Consider the following 20,978-nt stretch of genomic DNA (forward strand, 5'->3'; position numbering starts at 1 on the left):
AGTAATAGATATCTGTGTTGATAAAAACAGTGATGATGACGCTTATTTCAAGAATTTAAATATCATCAAAATATTGATTACTAACCATATCGTAAATAGTAAAATAAATTGATTAGTTTGCAATAATGTGTTTATAGTAAACACATACACCACTAACTATTGTAACAGATAGCTTCCTGAAAATGCTAAATCGAGTCGACCGGGGTTATCTAACGGATACATTATACACTTATGAATCAACGAATAGAACCGCCATATACCCGACGGTGATTAATTTATATGAAATATAAATGAGTAATAAAGTTCATCGAAAATTATTTCCGCATAATTTGAAACCACCACACATAATAACCAAACTACTGCTTCTGGTCATAAATTTTATCTTTAAGATGAGAAAAGTATCATCAATCTTTCAACATATCGATTAGTTTATTTACTATTTAATTATATTGTGATAGATTCAAAGACCCTGAAAACTTTTTATGGACAAGGTTGAGGTGGTTCTCAACCATAAAGTGCATTTCTGTATATCTAATTTTTTCTCCTAACCGTTTCGCTCTAAATATAAACGGGGATTAAATATTTAGTCGTTGATTTCTAAAACTGTATTCAATTTACGATCAATTATCAGATTTATACCACTTTTTTATTGTTTAGACAGCAATCAGAACTTCAGGGTTCACGAGTAAGTCCGGACACCCACAAATGATCGTAAAAAATTTGTAGAATTTGAATATATAGATTACTTACAGTTAATCTATCATAAAAATATGTAAAATTGATTTTAATCTGGATTTAGAATCAGACTCAATTGGCTAATATTTAACATGAATTTGAAAATGAAATTTTATCGACGTGCATAATTTATATTAACCCTTTTGCTTCGAGTATGTTATTCCACAGGAGTGACACTGCTGTACGAGCCAGCAAGCCGGTCAACTATTTGTTCCACAAAATATCTTGAGATTTTCTTATCATTATCTTTTATGGATATGGTATTTAAAAATTGAGTTATACTTTAAATAACTAAAAATTACAAAAACATCGTAAAATTTTCAATTAAAAAAGCATGAATGCATGAGTAAAAATTCACTCAGTAATGAATATCGACAATATTACGAAACTAAATTTTAAATTCTCGTATTTTCAATCATTGGTGTGTTTTTTATCGTTTTAATTTATTTTAAAAATTTCAGTGCCTCTTTAATACAAGTGAAACATGAATAAAAAATTGTGTTTAAAAACTACGTATTTATAAAAATAGAAAATTTTCATCCTTTTTAAAATAATGCCCATATATGCTGCATATGTATGTATATTTTCCTTACAAAAACTGATGTTCTTCTTTGCAGAACTGATTGATTTGAATGGAATGATTAAAATGTGAAATAAATTAATTTATCAGATGACACGATCATTCTGATAAGGTTTTAGAAATAATTACTGCAAATGACTCAAATATCAAAAGTTCACTTAGACTCTAAGTTACTTAGAGTTACACATTTGAAATAGCATATTTCATATTTCATATTGCGATATATTTTCAAAACAATTAAAATAAAACATAACCAGTTCTTGAATTTTAATAAATTCGAAAATCTGTAAAATTAGCCCATTTAGATTCGTCTTCAATAGCTAACCAAAAAATAAAATTTGGTATTACAACGTTAGTCCCGATCCGTTTTCCATATTACATTAGAATAAAATTTAAATTATATCAATATTACAGTAAAAGACAATGTTTCACATCGAATGAAAACTTCCTATGGAACAATATAAAACGGCAATAACATTGCTCGACAAACGTACCATGGAAATAACAATTCAGAATCTCATCACAACAAATGTCAAAAACCTGCAATTTTATTTATAAATTCGTGAAGTATGCAAAACTAGTTATTGTTCAGTTTTGACTTTCATGAAGTCGACATCAAAATATAAACACGAGTAGTATTAAATGTTGATACTTTGTCACATTCTAAAACAGTATCAATTACACCTATCTAAAAAAATTTAGATGAATGCATCTTAAATTTATTTCAAAAATAATATATTGATTATCAAGTAGGACTAATTAAATATTTTCGAACTTGAATAATCAATTCTTATCAGAGACTAGACGAGAAATCAGCACAAATGAAAGCGTTTTTGCAGAAAACGCATTATTGTAGACCTTCTTAGTTATTATAGGTTTTAATGACAATCCTAGTAATAAGTTGTGAGTGCTCATTTAAAACTGAATTACAGTAATAAATTTAAATCAATTGAATGGCACCATTGTTCACCGTTTCATCGTCATTTTTGCAATTCGTTCAGTTTTATCCTGCTACTACGTATTTTTATATTATACAAAATGCGTCAACTTAACAACATAATTTGTTACATTCCTGCATTTGCTTGTTTTTTTTATTATCAACTTTCTGATAGTTATAATTAAGGGTAAACTGAAATGTAAGTGTGAAAAATAAAATATTAAATAATTAATCATAGATGGCAAAAAATGTTTATATATAATAAGAACGACGAAAGAAATATAAACAGTGCTTCAAAAAGATAACAAGTTAATTAAATAAATGATATAATATGAATATAAATAAATTAAAATTAAAATTATTATTGAATATATTTCTACCGAATTAACGAGCACTGAAATAATAAAACTTGTAATCATCATTACACTTTGCAGTACCGATTATTTATTGAACAGTCACACTAATGATTTTGAGAATCGTATTTTTAGATCAAACATAATAAATTATTTAAATGCAGCATGTTAAAAAATATAAACAAAAATTCCAAATATAACTCGGATCGTTTCACATAAATTTTTCATGCAAGTCATTGGTCATGAGTCAATCTTTAACAAAATTTTCAATTCAATTTAATGAATTAATTTTAACAATTTTTTATAAAGCCATGTTAAAAGTTTTATATAATAACTAAAGAATTCCAAATGTTCTGATTCAGATCAATATGTGATACAAACGAAGTTTTAACAAATCAAAATTTATCTAATCTCTTTCGCTTTTTCACATCAAACCGCATTTCAAATATTTTTTTTACCACGAATATTTGAGACGGCAATTTTAATTCTTATATAATAATAATTATGAATCTATATATCTCAAAACTTAACAAAATCTGAATGTTGAATATGAATGCAATTTGATGATTTTTTTTTTTATTATATTCCAACAGAAATTAGAATCTCATATCCTTTAAGCTGTTTTCCTGAAACTTTCCCTTACGTCGTAGTTTTTTAGATGGTAACCCAACGGTTGATCTATCCATATTTTGATGGCTTTTATTATTAGAATTTATCTAATAGGGCTGACTAATTATTAAATGCCCAGGAAAGATTATTTTTCACTTGGAAATATAATAAAAATCTACATGATATCGCTACTGCTCGATATCAGGGTTGCTTGTGACGAAGATTTATCTGCCTAGTTGTAAACCTACGCGCTAACCACCGAATTTATTTCGATGAACAGATTTATTAAAATTGTATACAAAATTAAAATATTCATCTCATGTACATAATCTATTGTATTTGTTAAGATAAAAATATACCTAGTTTATCTACCAAGATAAACACCAATCACCAAAATTGCAGATTCATGAAATAAAACATGTTTAATTCGCAATAGATAAAATTTGGAGAATTTGCTATATATAAATAATATGATTCAAAAAAATCATGTGTAGGTCAAGCATTTAACAAAAAAATTTGAGTGATAATATACAGATGGTCTATAACTATAAATATGTAACATGATAAATAAAATAGAACTCCGAATTTCTGGCAGATATACTGCTAGACTGAAAAAATTAAATCTATCTATATTTCTTAAAATATCAAACATATTTTGGCAACATGTATTTATTTTTTTTTTTTTTTTTATTTATTTATTTTACATGGCTGTGGATCTTGCGATCATTACGCCAGTTATAATTTTACATTATTGAGTATTTATACAGTAATTTTACTATTATCTATAAAACTATATACAATTTTATATAAATCTACATTATTACTAGATATTAATACTTGTGTGTTTACTGGAAATATAATATTTTTTTTTTGCAGTTTCTGATACATATTTCTTCTTGGATTCTCATACATTCTGCATTCCCAGAACATATGATCTATTGTCTCCGGTTCGTCACCACATTGGCATATATAATCTTGGATTATTCCCAACCTCCAGAGATGAATCTTGCACATTGTATGCCCCAGCCTTAATCTTGTAATTGTTGATACGAATTTCCTACTGCTTGTATCATTTTTGAACCAGGTTGTTTGAGATACCTTTTCTTTTGACAGGGCATAAATTATACCCTTGCTTTTTGTTGACGTTGAGAAGTCTTTTTGCCACACATCTATGCTCCGCTCTTTGATTAAATTTTTCAGCTCCAACGCAGGTATTTTTTCACATTGTACTCCAATTTGACCAGCTTCTTTTGCAAGAGTATCAGCAATCTCATTTCCTGTGATACCTGAATGTCCCCTGATCCACGTCAATATTAAAGAATTTATGCCATTATTTATTGCATTCATTTTATTTATAATTTCTATTATCATGTTATTTGATCTTCTATTTGGGTTCGCTATCGCTGATATACATGCTTTGCTGTCACTAAATATAATTGTTTTCGTGATGTTTTTCTCCCACGCATAATTTACAGCACAGTATATAGCCACCATTTCTGCTGTGTAATTAGACGCATAATTTGGTAGCTTAATTCTCTTACTAAAATTGTGATATGGCACAAATATAGCGCAACCACAACTGTACCCTGCTTTAGATCCGTCTGTGTAAATGTGTACATATCCTGGCCATCTTCTAGCCACATTATTTTGAAATTCTTTATTTTTTGCGGTATCATTCAAATGTGTCAAGTGAGTTAAATCCATATCCATTACTATGCAATATTTTGTTGATGTGTATTCATTCGTAAGATGATAAATTGGCAACTTTTTATTCATTATTACATCCTCTTCGTATGGTTTCAGCTCATAAAAGCTATTTATCAAGGGTGGGATTGGTCTATTTCTCCAATATATATTGGTAAAATGTAGCCTCGTTAATACTTCTAATTGTTTCGGTATATCATCACATGCTCCATTATATTTTTTTATTAAGAATCTATTTGATAGGATCTGCTTTCTAATGCTTAGTGGAGGTTCACCTGCTTCAGCTATTAATGCATTCGTTGGAGTTGATCGAAATGCCCCCAAACATGTTCTTATCGCCGAGTATTGAATCCTGTCCAACTTTTTTTGGATATTCGTTGAGAGTGCTCCATATATAAAGTAACCATAATCAATTTGTGATCTTATTAAGCTTCTATATATATTGAGACAAGTTTCTGGGTGAGCCCCCCATTTCATGCTTGTTATTTTTCTGAGAACATTTAATCCTTTTTCACATTTGCTTAATATATCATCTACATGCTTTTTAAAATTCATTTTCTTATCCAAATTGATGCCAAGAACTTTAATATTTTCTTTTATTTGTATCTCCTGACATCCTATCCTTATTTGTCTCCTAGTATGTTCTTTTCTGTGTCTGGTAAAGATAGCTGCAGAAAACTTATCCTGTGATAAATTCAGGTTATTGTCCAATAACCATCTTCTGCTCTCCTCGATAGCATTGCTCATCGATGAAATACATCTATCCATAGTTGGACAAGATACATACAGATAAATGTCGTCTGCATATTGCAATTTTTTAACATTCGGTTCTGTTACTACTTTAAAATCTGCCATGTATATATTAAACAAGATGGGGCTCAATATTGAACCCTGAGTGAGACCTTTGTTCATAACTCTAGGGCCAATTAGACCTGAGTCGGTTCGAATATATAATTGTCTAAAAGATAGTAAATTAATTATCACATTAATTAATTTGTGTGGTAAATTTAAATGTTTTAATTTTTTCTCCAGTATATTGTGATCTACATTGTCATACGCCTTTTCTATGTCCATCGAGATTACCAACATATATTGATTATACGAATTGGATATATGTATATCATTTGTTAATTTGCTCAGTAAGTCCAACGTACTTTTCCCTCTCCGGAAACCAAACATAGAATTATTTAAAACTTCTTTATTTTCAATATATCTATCTATTCTCTCTTTTACAATTCTTTCAAAAGTTTTAGCGATGCATGATATTAAGGAAATGGGTCGATATGAGTCTATTTCCAAGGGTCTTCTGTGTGGCTTCATACATGGAACTATTATAATTTTCCTCCACTCTTCGGGAATCCAATTATTTGCTATGATTTGGTTGAATACAGTTAGTAATTCAATTTTCATTTCCGTAGGCCAATTTTTTATCATCGTATACGGTATATTGTCATATCCAGGAGCCGTATTTTTCCTCTTTTTTAATGCATCCTCTAATTCCTCTAATTTGAAATTCCTTGTCAGTGCGCTTCTTCACAATATACTCCTATATTTTCTTTACGATTGTCCGAAACAAAGTCTGGTGCATAATTTTGTAATAGTAATTGCCCAAATTCTTTTTTAATTTTTTGTGTTGTGTTTATAATGTTATTTTTATTTTTAAAAAGTCTAATTTTGTTCCAAATTACTGTGGGACTCATGTCCTGATTGATGGAATTAATGAAATTCAGCCAACTTTCTTTTTTCTTGTTTTTCAAAAACTTTTTAGTGCGTGCATTGATTTTTTGGTATTGTATGAAGTTTTCGTAATTACAATGCTGACGCATCTTTTTATATGTTGTTCTTCGATCTGAAATGGCTTTTTCGCAATCTTGATCCCACCATATCGCTGGCTTAAAAATCGGTCTCTTAATTTCTTTATATTGTTTTATATTTTTCTCTGCAGATTTTTCGGTAATCTGTATGATACGTTTATATCTCGCTGTTATATCGTCTGAGATTTGTCCTGTTTGGATATATTGCATAATATCTCGGGAGTATCCCTGCCAGTTAGCAAATTTTATATTCCACTTTTTTGTAGGGCGCGTTCTTATGACCAAAGGCACCTTTATCTCCAAAGTTATTGTTATAGGCAAATGATCCGATCCCAATACCTCTTGGCATACATCCCATTTAATAGTATCTATAAAATTTCCTGAGCACAGTGTTAGATCTATGTTCGTAGCACTCCTGTATTTATTTGCTACTGTAGTTGGACGTCCGTCATTAAGAATTAGTATTGCGTTGTCCTCTATGATTTCATATAACATATTACCTTCCCTGCTATTGTATTTGCTTCCCCATGCCATATGATGACAATTAAAATCGCCAGTAATTAAAAAGCTCATGTTGATTGTTGAGATAGTGTCCTTGATATCTGAAAAATCTAATTCTGTTCTAGTAGAGCAATATACTGAGAGAATGCAAAATGGAGTATCTGTTTTAATTATGGCGGCGCATATTTGTATATTCTCATTATTGTTGACTGAAGGAAATTCCTCACAATTTATGTCATTTCTAACAATGATTGCTGCTCCTCCATATCCATCTTCCCTGTCTTTGCGAAACATTCGATATCCTCTGAAAGAGTATTGATATTCCGGTTTAAACCATGTTTCAGTGAAAGCCGCGATTGAAATTTCATTTTCATAAAGGAAATGTTCAATACTGGCCTTATTAGCTGTAACAGATCTGCAATTAATTTGTAGTATTTTTATTTTTCCAGTCATTTATTTGTCATATATTATTTTTGTCATCTATCCATATCTTTAATTAACTCTTTCAGAATTTTTAATGTGTAATCTTTTTTCTTTGATATGTTAATAATTAATTCTTCGATTAATTTATCGAATGGAATTTCACCTTTCTCACTATTGATATGTGAGGAAGATTTTGGTTTTGTGTTAATATTGTATTTAAATTTGTACCTGTTTCGCTCCTGTGTACTGGACATATTTTCGATTGTTTTGTTGTTGTCACCATAATTTGTTACGTTTATGGAATTGCTATTCCTATATGTCTGTTTAGATATTGTTGTTGAAGGCTTCGTGGTTACAAGCTGTTGATTTATTTCTGCATGTTTTTCCTGCTGCGTATTGGGCAATTCAGGAAATTTCACTTTGTTTCTGATTTCTATGTCCGGATTTATGACGTTGGCATATGTTCTATTGTTTATAAATGCCCTGGCTTCTCTGAAACTTATGTTATTTTCGTTCATTATATTTTTAATTTTCATATGAAACAAATATTTTTCACACTTTTTATCTATAGCTTGATGCTCCCCATTGCATAACGCACAAATCGGATTCTTATCTTTATTTACACAATCCTTGAAACTGTGTTCTTGTGCACAATAGCTGCACCTCGCTTTACCTTTACACTGGCTAGTCACGTGGCCCATTCCTTGGCATTTAAAACATTGTGTCACTTTGTTGTAAATTTCGACCCTGCATTTGACAGCGTATATCGAAACACGGTCAGGTAAACGTTGACCTCTGAACGTTATTACGCATACCCTTGTTGGTACTAATGCATTGTCTTGTTTTTTTTTTTATTCTTCTAATATCTAAAACAGGAATTTCTGATTTTATATTTTCCATAATATCTGATTCAGTCATATCGGTGTCGACGTCATATATAACGCCCTTCCTAATCAACATAGAAATAGGTATATATGCTTTTAATTTCTTTTCCATAAATAATTTCTCATTAATTATTTTATTTGCAGCGTCATATGTATTAAACGTAATTTTAATTCTGTTAATGCCTATGGATTTTATTTCTATAATATCGTTTTTATATTGAGGTAAACTGCTAAATAATATTCTGCCTACTGTCATTTGATGTACTGTATTTTTATCTACTGATTCAACATATATGGTAAATGGACCCATATCATTCTCGGAATACTTCATTGATTTGTAATTATCGCCTTTTATACTTGAGTTCATATCCTGATTTTTATCATTATTTTCATTTTTACTTACATTTTGATCATTATTATTTTCGCCTTCTTCCATTTCTTCTGCCCAATTTTGTGTATTATTTTTTTTATTACCTTCACTATCATTAACTGTTTTATTGTTTGATTGTTGTTTTATTGCATTTTTTAACATTTCATGATTTATTTTTTTAATTGCCTTACTTTTACTATTTATTTCTTTTTTATTCACTTTAGTTAAATCACTTTCCATTTTATTAATTTTGCTAATAGCATTTTTTAACGTTTCCGATGTTAATAATCTACTCGTATCACCTGCTACACTTATACCGATTTTATACACACTGTCTATGTCGTCCGACTGGGCATCGGCTTCGCCGTATGGCCCTGATTCCATTATGTAATTTTAGACGAATTAAATTTGTTTTCGATTATTCCACGATCTGTACGCTTCGAGAGCTCAATACCGAATGTGAACATGTATTTATAATATATGGATTTTATTTTTATGCAATATTTTTGAAAATATCTACAGATTTCAATGTTTTAAAAATCAGTTTATGGTAACCGCATTTTGGAACAGTAATCGAATATATTCGATTATCACCTATAGGTGGTCATTAAATAGCACATAAATATACATAATAATTTAATTCTGCATCAATGTACGTATATATTTACAAAATATAAAATTTAATATACGTTTTTTTTCAACTTAATTAGATGCAAAAGTATATAGGTATCTTAAATTGGAATTGGAAAGTTTCGGCGATTTAAAACAAAAATGTAATTTTAACTCGAATTTTTAGTATTTATCTATATATCATAAAAAGATTAGCATTTCACTGTTAAACAAGCATTTTATGATACTTTTTTTTCAACACAATTTTTATTTTGCAACAAACAGAATTTGTTGGTGTTATTAAAACTACTTTGTGATTATTTCTACTAATGGTTATTAAAAGGCAAAAAGGTGTTATACAATTTTGATATATTTATTGACGAAACAATTTTGGCACTAATTGGTACGATATTTCAACTTCTTCGCAGCAATGGCTATTTTCACTAATTTTAAGACACATTTCTATAACTAGTCGTGCATGACATTGTGCTTTAAGACAAATTGCTGGAACTTCCCGTACTGTTATTTAAAATATTTGAAGCTTTGAAAATTTTTGAAAATTTTGATTTTTTTTCAAAACAAACCACTGAATTAAAACCTGATTTAAAAACTAATCATATTTTCGCTAAACTTGCACTGAAACTCTAAACTCTAATACTCGCCCTGTTTGACTGCTTTAGAGACGATATATAGTAGCGCGATAGCGCCGCATAGTAGTTTGACGGTTAAATATTGTGAATCTTGATACGGAAACCAACAAAATTGAAAAAATGCGTTTATTAATAATATATCTAATACTATGATATGAGCGCAAAATAGCGATGTCTTTAACATTTTCCTCTATATTTCCTAAACTGATGGACCTACCTTACCAAAAATTTAACCATTTTTTCATTCTATCAATCTATATATTTTTTTGAATTATTGTAATCGAACGCTCCGTTTTCAAAAAATAGTCATTTTTTGCACTTTGCACGTCTCCCCATGGATACAAATCGAATGACTTTTAAATCATTTAAATCGGTTGATCCATGCGCCCAAAATCGTAAACAAAAATTTATATCCAAATACACACATACATACCTTTTCTAAGGTAAGCCAAAATGCTCAGAAACCTCTAAAACGTAGAGATATGCAAAAACTTGCATTTTCAACCATTGTGCGATTACTATAACATTCATTTCGGGAAGCTAGTAAAGGAAGTATAACCAATTATCGAGATTTTATGAAAAACTAAAAAGAAAGTGAAATTAGGCCGCACTTTGTTTAGGCCTGTATTGGCCGTTATCAATGGTCGTGAAATACAGAACCTACGAAACTGTTATCAATTCGCTGGACATTGTGTCACGGCCGCCGATGATTAATCCTCGATATTGAACCGCATTCGCACATGCCAGTATAGTGAGCAGTTATTTTTAGAATAAATTAGCGATGGATATCATAATCGTATTCGATGCATTATTCTAAATCACAAAACGACAGATAGTAGAGTCAACGAATCCAAAAAAATCTTACGACCATCTTACAAACACTAGTTAGCATCTCCGTTATTTTTAAATATTTCATTTAATATTACAAATCATTTCCTTTGGATATTATCGGTTATAAAATTATTGGTTTTATTTTATGTTACTTAAATATACACATACCCCCCTTTTTACACAATAATACGAGTAAATTTTACTTGTATTCGATTCAGCACGGTTTTTGAAAATAATTCTTTTAATAATAATTTTTTTAACAAATTTAACGATATCTTAGTGGTCTATGTCTATGATGTGAATATGTGTATCAGATGGAAACTCTCCGTTTATGTGTGTATAAACTAGTTTGATTAAAATACCGAAACAAAGAGCACCGTTGTCTTCAAACTTTGTTTTTAATTAGTTTATATATAATTCGTAACGTAAATTTATTCATTTTACAAAATCTATAATTTAAAAAAAAATTATAGTTCGACAATGGCAAAAGTTTTTTATTTTCTATTTTTTTATTTTTGCACAACAATCATAACCTAATACTCCTATATACTGTTGTACAGATTTTGACTTAATACTAGTCTGACAGATGACAATCCAGTTACTAGTTAATATTATTACAATTTCTGTAATAAGACAAATATTTTTATTGGTGCAGCAATGCCGGATGAAAACTATTTTTACTTGGAAACATATTGCTATCCATATTTCCAAGTGAAAATCGTTGTCACTGCTGCCTAATAATAGGCTGCTCGAAGTGGGTATCGAACCCGGGACCTCTGAATCAAGTCCCATCACTCCTAATTGCTTACCTAAGGGCGAGCCCTATGGCAAAAGATGTAAGTAAATTACAAATAAATAAACAATAATAAAAAAACATTTTTTGTTGGATGTGTTTGTTATTCAACATATTAAAAACTGACAAAAAACACTTTTTATAGTTATTTTCATTTTGCACGGTGTTTATGGAACCTATCTTCCGTGTAAAGCGGGCAAATAGATGTAATAATTATAATTGGTTATAAGCATATTATTCACACTATCCTAAAGACGTCGATGAAAGTATTAAATACAACAAATAAGTTTAAAAGAAAGAATCATTTTATCAATTTCTCGCTGAAAAGTGTTTCATAAAATTAATACAATTTAAGTATAATAAACTGCACATTAAAACACAAGAAATTAATCATGAAAAATAATAAACGGAGTTAACAAATTAAGCAGTAGTAAATTTCTCGTCCTTGCTTTTTTGCAATACTGCTGCAGGTAATCATAATTTTACACCGGCTCTGTCAATAAAAACCGAAGTAAAACTAAAATATTGCTGAAACGATAAAATACTTCACAGTGAAATATTCTGAATGAATAATGGGTAGTAAAATGAATATTGTTCGCATACAGTGTAGTAAAGGCGAATACATTTGACGCTATATGTATACATAGATATAAATATGTTATATAGCAATGAAACATTTGAAAATACTACTTACTTGCGTTACTTTAAATATAATCATTCAAAATGAACATTTTGCATATTTTTGTTAATATGTTAAAATAATCGTAGATATACCTAATAGCTTATAAGGTAATGCAATACTAATGCAAGGTAATTAATGTGCAATATTATTTGCTATTTTACTTGTTTACTTCCGACTAGTAACATAAAAAGAAATTTATGTTTCACGTTAGCCATGAATTTATTCACTTACAATCACAGTCGCAAAAATTTACTGCAAAAAACAACGTCCCAATTAAAAAACCATTCAGATGACTCTTGATAAAAATATACCAAAATAGGAACAACCATTGCATTTGTTCTAATAGCCTTTCAATGGCCATTAGTAAAAATAACAATGAAACGTAATTATTATCACAGCAACTTATAAAATACTCAATTTTGTTCGTTGTTTGAAAAGCATAAAAAATGTTTTAGAGAATGCTTGTTCAATAGCGACATACTAATCTTTTTATGGTATATAGATTGACACTGAAAACTCAAGTAAGAATCATATTTGAATTGATTTTTTTTTTTCAATTCAAAAATATCTAAATAAATACTCATATTCAATTAATAAATATAATTAATTACACGACCTATCTAGATGTATTTGTATCACAGTATTTACTATCAACTGAGGTTGAAAAAAGTCGTACACTAAATTTCATATTTTGTAGATATATCCGTATATTGAAAAAAGATTCTAGAATTAATTGTGAGGAAACTTGTAGCTATTTAAACATTATAATTAGTATTACTGTCCGACAACGATTGAACAAAATCTTTCGAAGTGTTCCACGTTTCGTCACATTTTCAAAGTACGTGTCCAGAATTCAAATGCGCTATTTCGCAGAAAAATTTCGTAACAGTACGTACACAATATTTTATGACTACTTTTGAATGATGAATGGTAATTGATAATATATATGGTAAAACAAATTATGCAAAAATCAATATATATCTCGTTGAGATATAAGAGTTCTATAAAAAATGCTTTAGTGACTCGACTATATCACGTATCAGTAAGAGTGACGTAAAAGCAGAATGTACCTCCATGAATCAAACGATTAAAAAAATATTTTGGATCACATTATAATCGACAATAAATATATTTATTTGTAAATTGAATTCAATTTTTCTTTATTTATCATATTGGGCAGATTTATTAATAAATTTTGCGAATATAATATTTTTATTCCGATTGCTGTTAAAATAAAACAAATCATAAAAGATGCACCATGAGCAATGAAAATATTTAAATTGTGATTTATATTACAATTTCCATTATTAAATTTGTGCACTCAGTTTTCGATTCGACATTGATTGTTAATTTGCAAACAAGCGGAATCAGGAATTTTTAATTTACTTCTCTATGAAGCACAATGCGTATAAATTTATTATTGAAAAATATAATGGGATAATTTCTTTTTCAAAAACTCAATCTGTAGATACGTTTGAAAAAGCATGCTCTAGTATAAACATAAATAAACAGAAATATTTTATGCAAGTGTGTACTTACTTGTACGCTTTCCAAAGTAATTCCTTGAATTTAAATTTTCAGAAAATAATATTTCAGATCAGATGGACACACATTTTAGATAAAAAAAATATTTCTATTAGCCAGAAGTAAAGAAAAATATTTAGACTTCATAAGGATGTGCAAGATTATTCGGTCAATATTAAAACTGCTCGAGATTATTATAAAATCAGAAAAATTACATAAGATAATATAAAAATAGTTAAACGTATAGATCATCTAACACAAGATCATAGAAAATGTGTATTGAATTACTTATTTGAAATTTGCATATGAATTGCCTGCTAGACTTTTGTTTACCACATTCATCAAATGTACATAAACAATAGTTTGTGAGAATTATTATTGTTGAAATACGGAAAACTAAAAATCTTTGCTTTCATACAGTTTCTTAGAATCAGTACATCGAATACAAGATTCACTAAATCATAAATAACGAATTTGGATAGCAGCCAAAAATTTCAAATGCTGTAAGACATGCTTAATATAAAATTCGGTTATTAAAAATGAGTTGAAATATTTTTAGCGGATACTTTCAAAATAAATAAATTCATAAAAATTTATGGTACAATTGGCATTAGTGTTGCAGTTGATAGAAATATAATTCTTACCGTATTGCTAGAGACATTTGATAAATTAACTAATATAAAAAATGATTTTTAGCTGAAAATATTAAAAAAAAATTAAGCTTTTTTTTAAAGATTAGATCAAGGTTTGCAAAAGTCAACAGCAATATTACTAAGAGATCGAGAACCTAAATACTAAAATAAGAAATAAAAAATATTAAAGATGCGATTAATTATAAGGTGACCATAGGTCCTGGATTTGCCAGGGCAGGCCTGGATTTCCGGGTTTTACTAAAATCAATATTTTTCCCGGATTGTCTCGGATTTTTGAAAAGTATAGGTCTAAATTAAAATAGAATATAATAAAATTACAACTAACCATCAAATATCAGAAACTGTTATGTACAACTAGTATGCTTATATGAAAAGGCGGGATAAAATAGCTTCTCACATTCTTAATTAACAAAAAATATGAAAATAAACTCCTTGACTGCCTGGAATAAGTGCTAATTATTTTTAAATAATTTTAAAGAAAATTTAACAAAGTTTTATAAAAAGTTTGAAAGCTGACATAGCATATAGATCCAAAAATATAAGATAAAATATAACATATAATCAAATATTAAAGTTTTTAATAATTCTGATTTACCCCTCCCAACCCTGTCCACGTCTCGAATTAGCATAACTAAGAATTACTGTCCCTATTTTGACTTGAAAAAATACGGTCACCTCACTAAAAATATATATTATTCATAATAACATATCATATATGCGTTCCTAGAATAAAATGTAGATGTAAATTATAATTTATAAAAATAAGGGCTAATTATAGATATGTACGAGCAAAAAAGACCAAATGAAACAAAGACCAAATGAAACATTTTATTAATTTCTCGTAGGAAAAGTTATAGTGAACGCAAAAAAATCAAAAATGAATATTTTTATATATCTTTACTTTTCAAAGGTTTCTGAACATTATGGCACCATCTCAAAAAAAATGGATGTGAGTAAGAGTTGCTCGAATGTGTGTGTGTACGTGCGCATACGAATTTTTATCGACAATTTCGTGAACACAGATCAACCGATTCCAATATTTCAAAAAACATTCGATTCGTATTGATGATGGGACGTGCTGATCAGTTTTTTTTGCAAAAGCAGGCCCAGATTTGGAAGATACGGGGCAAGAAATGGCAAAAATAATTCAGTTTTTGTGATAACGGAGTGTTCAATTTGAATAATTCAAAAAAGATTGTATGCAAACTTCGAAATATAGAAGAATATTTGGCATTTTTAAAAGAAGTCAAATTTCTTCAAAAATTTCAAAATTCTTAAAAATCAAATTTTTTCAAAGTTTTTAAATAATTTTAAAGCTTTTCCAAAAAATTTAATTTTCGGTACGGAAAATTCCTGCAATTTGCATTGAAGCACGATGCCATGAACCACTAGTTTTTTTTATAAAATAAAATTAAAAAGTTCAAAAATATATAGTGAAATTTTTAACACCATATTTTAAAACAATAAAATGATTCAATTACATTTAACTTGAAATATTGCAATTAAATGATGAATTGGAGCTGACGTATTGGAGTATAAAACTCGAAGGAACTACATACTACAATATTGATAATTTTTATTGCATCGTGATGACGTATTGCGAAAAAATATCAATGGAAGCATTATTGTACAGCACAGCTGAGTGATGAAGCATGATAACACACGACAGAGTGGGGCAACAGCATATCTAATTAGAATTTCCAATGTGTCAAATACAATTAATTTCATTCTCGGTAATGAAAAAAATGTATTTTACATTGATAGATTCTTAGAAATATCAAACGAGTTGTAAAATGCAAATCAAGAATAGTTTGAGACGTTGAACTCGTTTTGGTAACACATTTTGGCTGATATTCAAATCGCTTTAATCTATGTAGATTAATTTTTTGCAATTGGATTTTGAATGGATTTTTTATAAAGTGATGTAATCATTCGAAATTGAACACACGAAATTTTTTTAAATGTAAAAATACTTATTATAAATTAATACAGAAATAAATAAAATAATAGTCTAGTATTAAGGCAGCAAATGCAATCTAAATAGTAGCAAGGATAACAAATATTTTAAGCACTTCAATCCATTTAGATTAAGTTTTTACAAAATTGAATTTTAAATTTATTTTTTATAAAGTGATAAAATTATTAGGATCTGATTTTACAAAGTGTGTGTTTGACAAATATAAAAATACTTATTATAATTGTAGCTAAATATAAAAATAAATAAAATTGAAGTAGAAATCTAGTATTAAGGTAGCAAATAGGATCTAAATTAGTAGCAGAAATGCATGTAGAATAAGCTTTTTTGCAATTGATTTGTAAATTTATTAGTAATTAAGTTATTAAATTATTTGGATCATAATTTGCAAATAGGTTTGGAATATAAATACTACTTAAAATTGTAGCTATTATATAAAAATCAAAGTAGATGCTAGCATTAATGTAGCCTAATGGAATATACTCGTAAATTGTAGTAGTAAATATTGCAAATATTTCGATCTATGTTGATTAATTTTTGTGAATGTAATTTTTATGAAGTGTTTTTTTATAAAAAATTTGTTGAAATGTAAAAATTATTATAATTGCAGCTAATGTATAAAAATAAATAAAATTGAAGTAGAAGTGGGATCTAGATAGTAGTAAGAATGACAATATTTCAATCTATTTAGATTAATTTTTTGCAATTGAAATTCAAATGTATTTTTGTCTGTAGTTTAAGTATCTAAATTTATGAAATGTATTGATAAGTGTGCAGCTAATATATGAAAATAAATAAAATTAAAGTATGAGTCGAGTATCAAACTAGTAAATGAGATCCAAATAGTAATAAGATGACTATGCATATACAATACAATTTTTTTAAATTTTTGTACGCATTTTTAACACTTCCTATAATTCATAAACAGAAATAAAATTAATTAATTTATAAATAAAATTCAAAAGTCTAATATTAAAATAGCTAATGGGATATAAATAGTAGTATTAATGGTAAATATTTCTGTCGCTTTAATCTATGTAGATCAAATTTTTGTTAATGAATTATAAATGTGTTTTTATTTTATTAAGTCGTGAAATCAATCGGATCTGAATTCACAAATTGTGTTGAAGTATAAAAGTACTTACTTGAATTGGCTAACCCATAGAAATAAATAAAATTAATGTAGAAGTCTAGTATTAAAGTGATAAATGCAATTTAAATAGTAGTAAGATTGTATGCAGATTATTTTTTTGCAATTAAATTTTAAATGTATCCTTTATAAAACAATCAGATCATTCGGATCTGAATACCCAAAATGTGTAGAAGTATAAAAATACTGCTCAAATAATAAAAAAAATAAAATTGAAATATAAGTGTAATGTTATAACATGTTAATCACCACGATGTCATAAAAATTGTCACATGGGCCATGGTATTTTCATTAGATGAATTATTTTATATGATGAATATGTATCAAGGAAACTTGATGTACAAAAAAAAAATTGCCAAAATTCTTAAAAAATACTACTTTTTATCTTACACATATATGACTGGTACGGCCAATTTTTTTCTCGACAACCCTATAAATTTTCAGGTCAATTTGTCAGATATATATGTCTGACATGGCTCATGTAGAACTTCTTTGTGTCAGACACATATGACTGACAGTGCGATTAACCAGTAAGTAACCCATGGAGATCCAAGCAGTAATAAAAATTTATTTACATATATATTGTAAATAAAATTTTTAAATTTAGGTATGAATTTGTAAAGCATATATTTTTTTTAAATATATTATAATTATATAATTTATTATAAAATAAATTTTAATCAATAAAAGTGTACGAATTTACATCGATCGATACTAAGCTTCTGACATCACATATAGTAGCACATGTTTATAATGAAACGTGCTATTGCAACATTTAACCAAGCGCCACATTAAACAGCACATCGTACGTTATTGCTACAATAATTCAGTTTATATTATAATCGTATAGAAATTACTTACCAGTGTTACGCGTGCGTTATCCAAGTCAACTGGAAATCGTATCACAATAATTTTGCGCAAAATTCAAGGTCTACGAAACGACGAGAACCGCACAATATTAAAAATATTAAATGACTATTAAAAATTTGCGAGAAACGAGCACGTTCGATCCGCTCTCAACACTCGTGAAATGCGCGCCCAATTGATTCCGATTGAAGAAAATTCGCTAAAAATCGTTGTTCCCTTTCCGCAGCCGGGCGACCTTACGTCTAAAGTAATACTGAGAACAACCCGATGTGCTTTGGCTGCGAGCAGGGCACGCTTTGGAATCAGTTATGTAACGAAATCTCAAGAATGATTTTATTGGTCACAATTGAATCAGAGTGAGAATGTTTGTCATAAATTGATCACGATTGATAACTGTTTATGACATATCGATGCTGGCTGCATCGATTTGTTTACGTTTCAAACAGTAATACGATTTTGAATTGCAAATTTTTTAGCGAGGAAATGAATCGGTTTAGCGCTGGACTTTGAACAGTTTTATTGACGAGAGATGCCACAGGTTATAATGATAAAAGTTACATATTTTGCAGGCACATTTTTTGGAGGTGTGTGTTCTTATAAGATTCTAATAGGATACCATATAACTAAGGTGACCATATTTTTTGAAGTAACTAGTGGGGCGCATGGCATTGCTGGAACTTACTGTATTTTTTTTAAAAAGATTAACATTTTTGAAAAAAAATTACCCATAGGAATGTAAACAAAATTTATACTGATTCAAAATCTCTATAAAATATTTGATAATTTGATGTGCATATGTCTAATGATCATTTTTGACCGCCAGATGGCATTTTTTTTACTTTTTTTACTAGATCTCCGAAACCGCTAGATCTGCCTTCATGAAAATTTGATTAGTTCTTCATCTTGTAAAATAGTTTCATCTTCATACAAGTAAAATGTTTTTTGAATTATTCAAATCGGACGCTCCGTTCTCCTAAAAACTTAGTTACCGTTTTTGGCACTTTTTGCCCCATATCTTCGGAACGGCTAGACCTGCCTTCGCCAAAAACTAATCAGCACGTCTCCTTATCAATACGAATCGAATGTTTTTTTAATTATTCAAATCGCTTCATTCGTGTTCCCGAAATCGTCGACAAAAATTTGTATCCGAACACACATACACACACGCACACACATACACACACACATACATCAATTTTTTCTAAGGTATGCCAAAATATTCAGAAACCTCTGAAACGTAAAGATATATAAAAAATTTCATTTTCGATTTTTTTACGATTACTATAACTTACCCTACGGGAAGTTAAAAACTGCGACGTTAATTTTTAGTAAATCCGTGGGGGAGAGTTGTATGGTGAAAAATTTATTATTATTTTAAAATAACAGAACGATTTAGGGATCCAATAAAATTCCATCTTTTTTTTCATCTTGACAATTACTGACTGAGATCTTCAACTTTCAAACTTTTTATAAAATTTTGTTTAATTTTTTTCAGAATTATTTAAAAATAATTAACAGATATTCCAGGTGATCAAAAAATTCATTTTCATAGTTAGTGTCAATTTTCGTAAAATTGAAAATAAAAGTTCAAAATTATTAATGTGAGAAGCTATTTTAACCCGTCTTAGGAGTTGTGTATACGGCAATTTTCTCATTCATAACATATTATAGTTTCATATAAACATACTATTTGTACGTGCCATTTTCAGATATATGAATTTTGATATTATTATCAAGTAAGAGCAAAGATTCAACATTTATCCTATACTTTTCGAAAACCCGGGACAACCCGGGACAAAAGAATAAATCCGGGACAAATATTGTTATTACAAAAACCCCGACCACAAGGTGAAAATCCGGAACTCTCCCGGCCAAACCGGGACGTATGGTCACCTTAATATAACCAAAATGTTTATGAATATTAAGTTAAATAAGGAGAGCTAGGCACTGGTTGTAATAGTTTTATTTTAATTAATATATCTTGAGATCCACTGGTTATATATGTACGAATAGTTGCTGTAACTATTCAAGTAAAAATAATTCCGCAAATGTTATACATTACTTACAATTAATCTAAAAAAGTTCAATGTTACAACATACCCCATGTTTGGGGCTAGTTGTAACGTCTACAATAATACCTTTGATATTTTATATTTTTTAATTATTTTTAACTCGACATGTTTCTAAATAATTATTTTCAAAATTCACGTAAACTATGATTTATACAAATAAAATATATCATGTTTCCAATAATATAAATATTTATCATAAATTAACTTCTATATATAGTTCTTGTATGCAGGATCCGGGGTACTCAGCGCCCGCATGCCAATT

At 28.6% G+C, this 20,978-nt stretch overlaps 1 protein-coding gene across 2 annotated transcripts in view; it reads right to left on the minus strand.

The window, feature by feature from the left end:
• The window catches only part of LOC113378841 (sodium/potassium-transporting ATPase subunit beta-2), a 406,525-nt gene that overhangs the window by 339,033 nt on the left and 46,514 nt on the right, over nt 1–20,978 (minus strand). The window contains exon 1 of one of the 2 annotated variants that reach the window (XM_026619461.1): nt 18,639–19,057. The exons of the other annotated variant lie outside the window; for it this stretch is intronic. The gene's annotated coding sequence lies outside the window, so the exon portion shown is untranslated. Of the gene's footprint in view, nt 1–18,638; nt 19,058–20,978 lie in introns of those variants that run through there. 2 annotated transcript variants of the gene reach the window in all.

This window comes from Ctenocephalides felis, unplaced genomic scaffold (assembly GCF_003426905.1).
Source record: "Ctenocephalides felis isolate EL2017-DRISC unplaced genomic scaffold, ASM342690v1 CF-g0.4_SCAFFOLD_01886, whole genome shotgun sequence".
NCBI classification, from domain to species: Eukaryota; Metazoa; Arthropoda; class Insecta; order Siphonaptera; family Pulicidae; genus Ctenocephalides; species Ctenocephalides felis.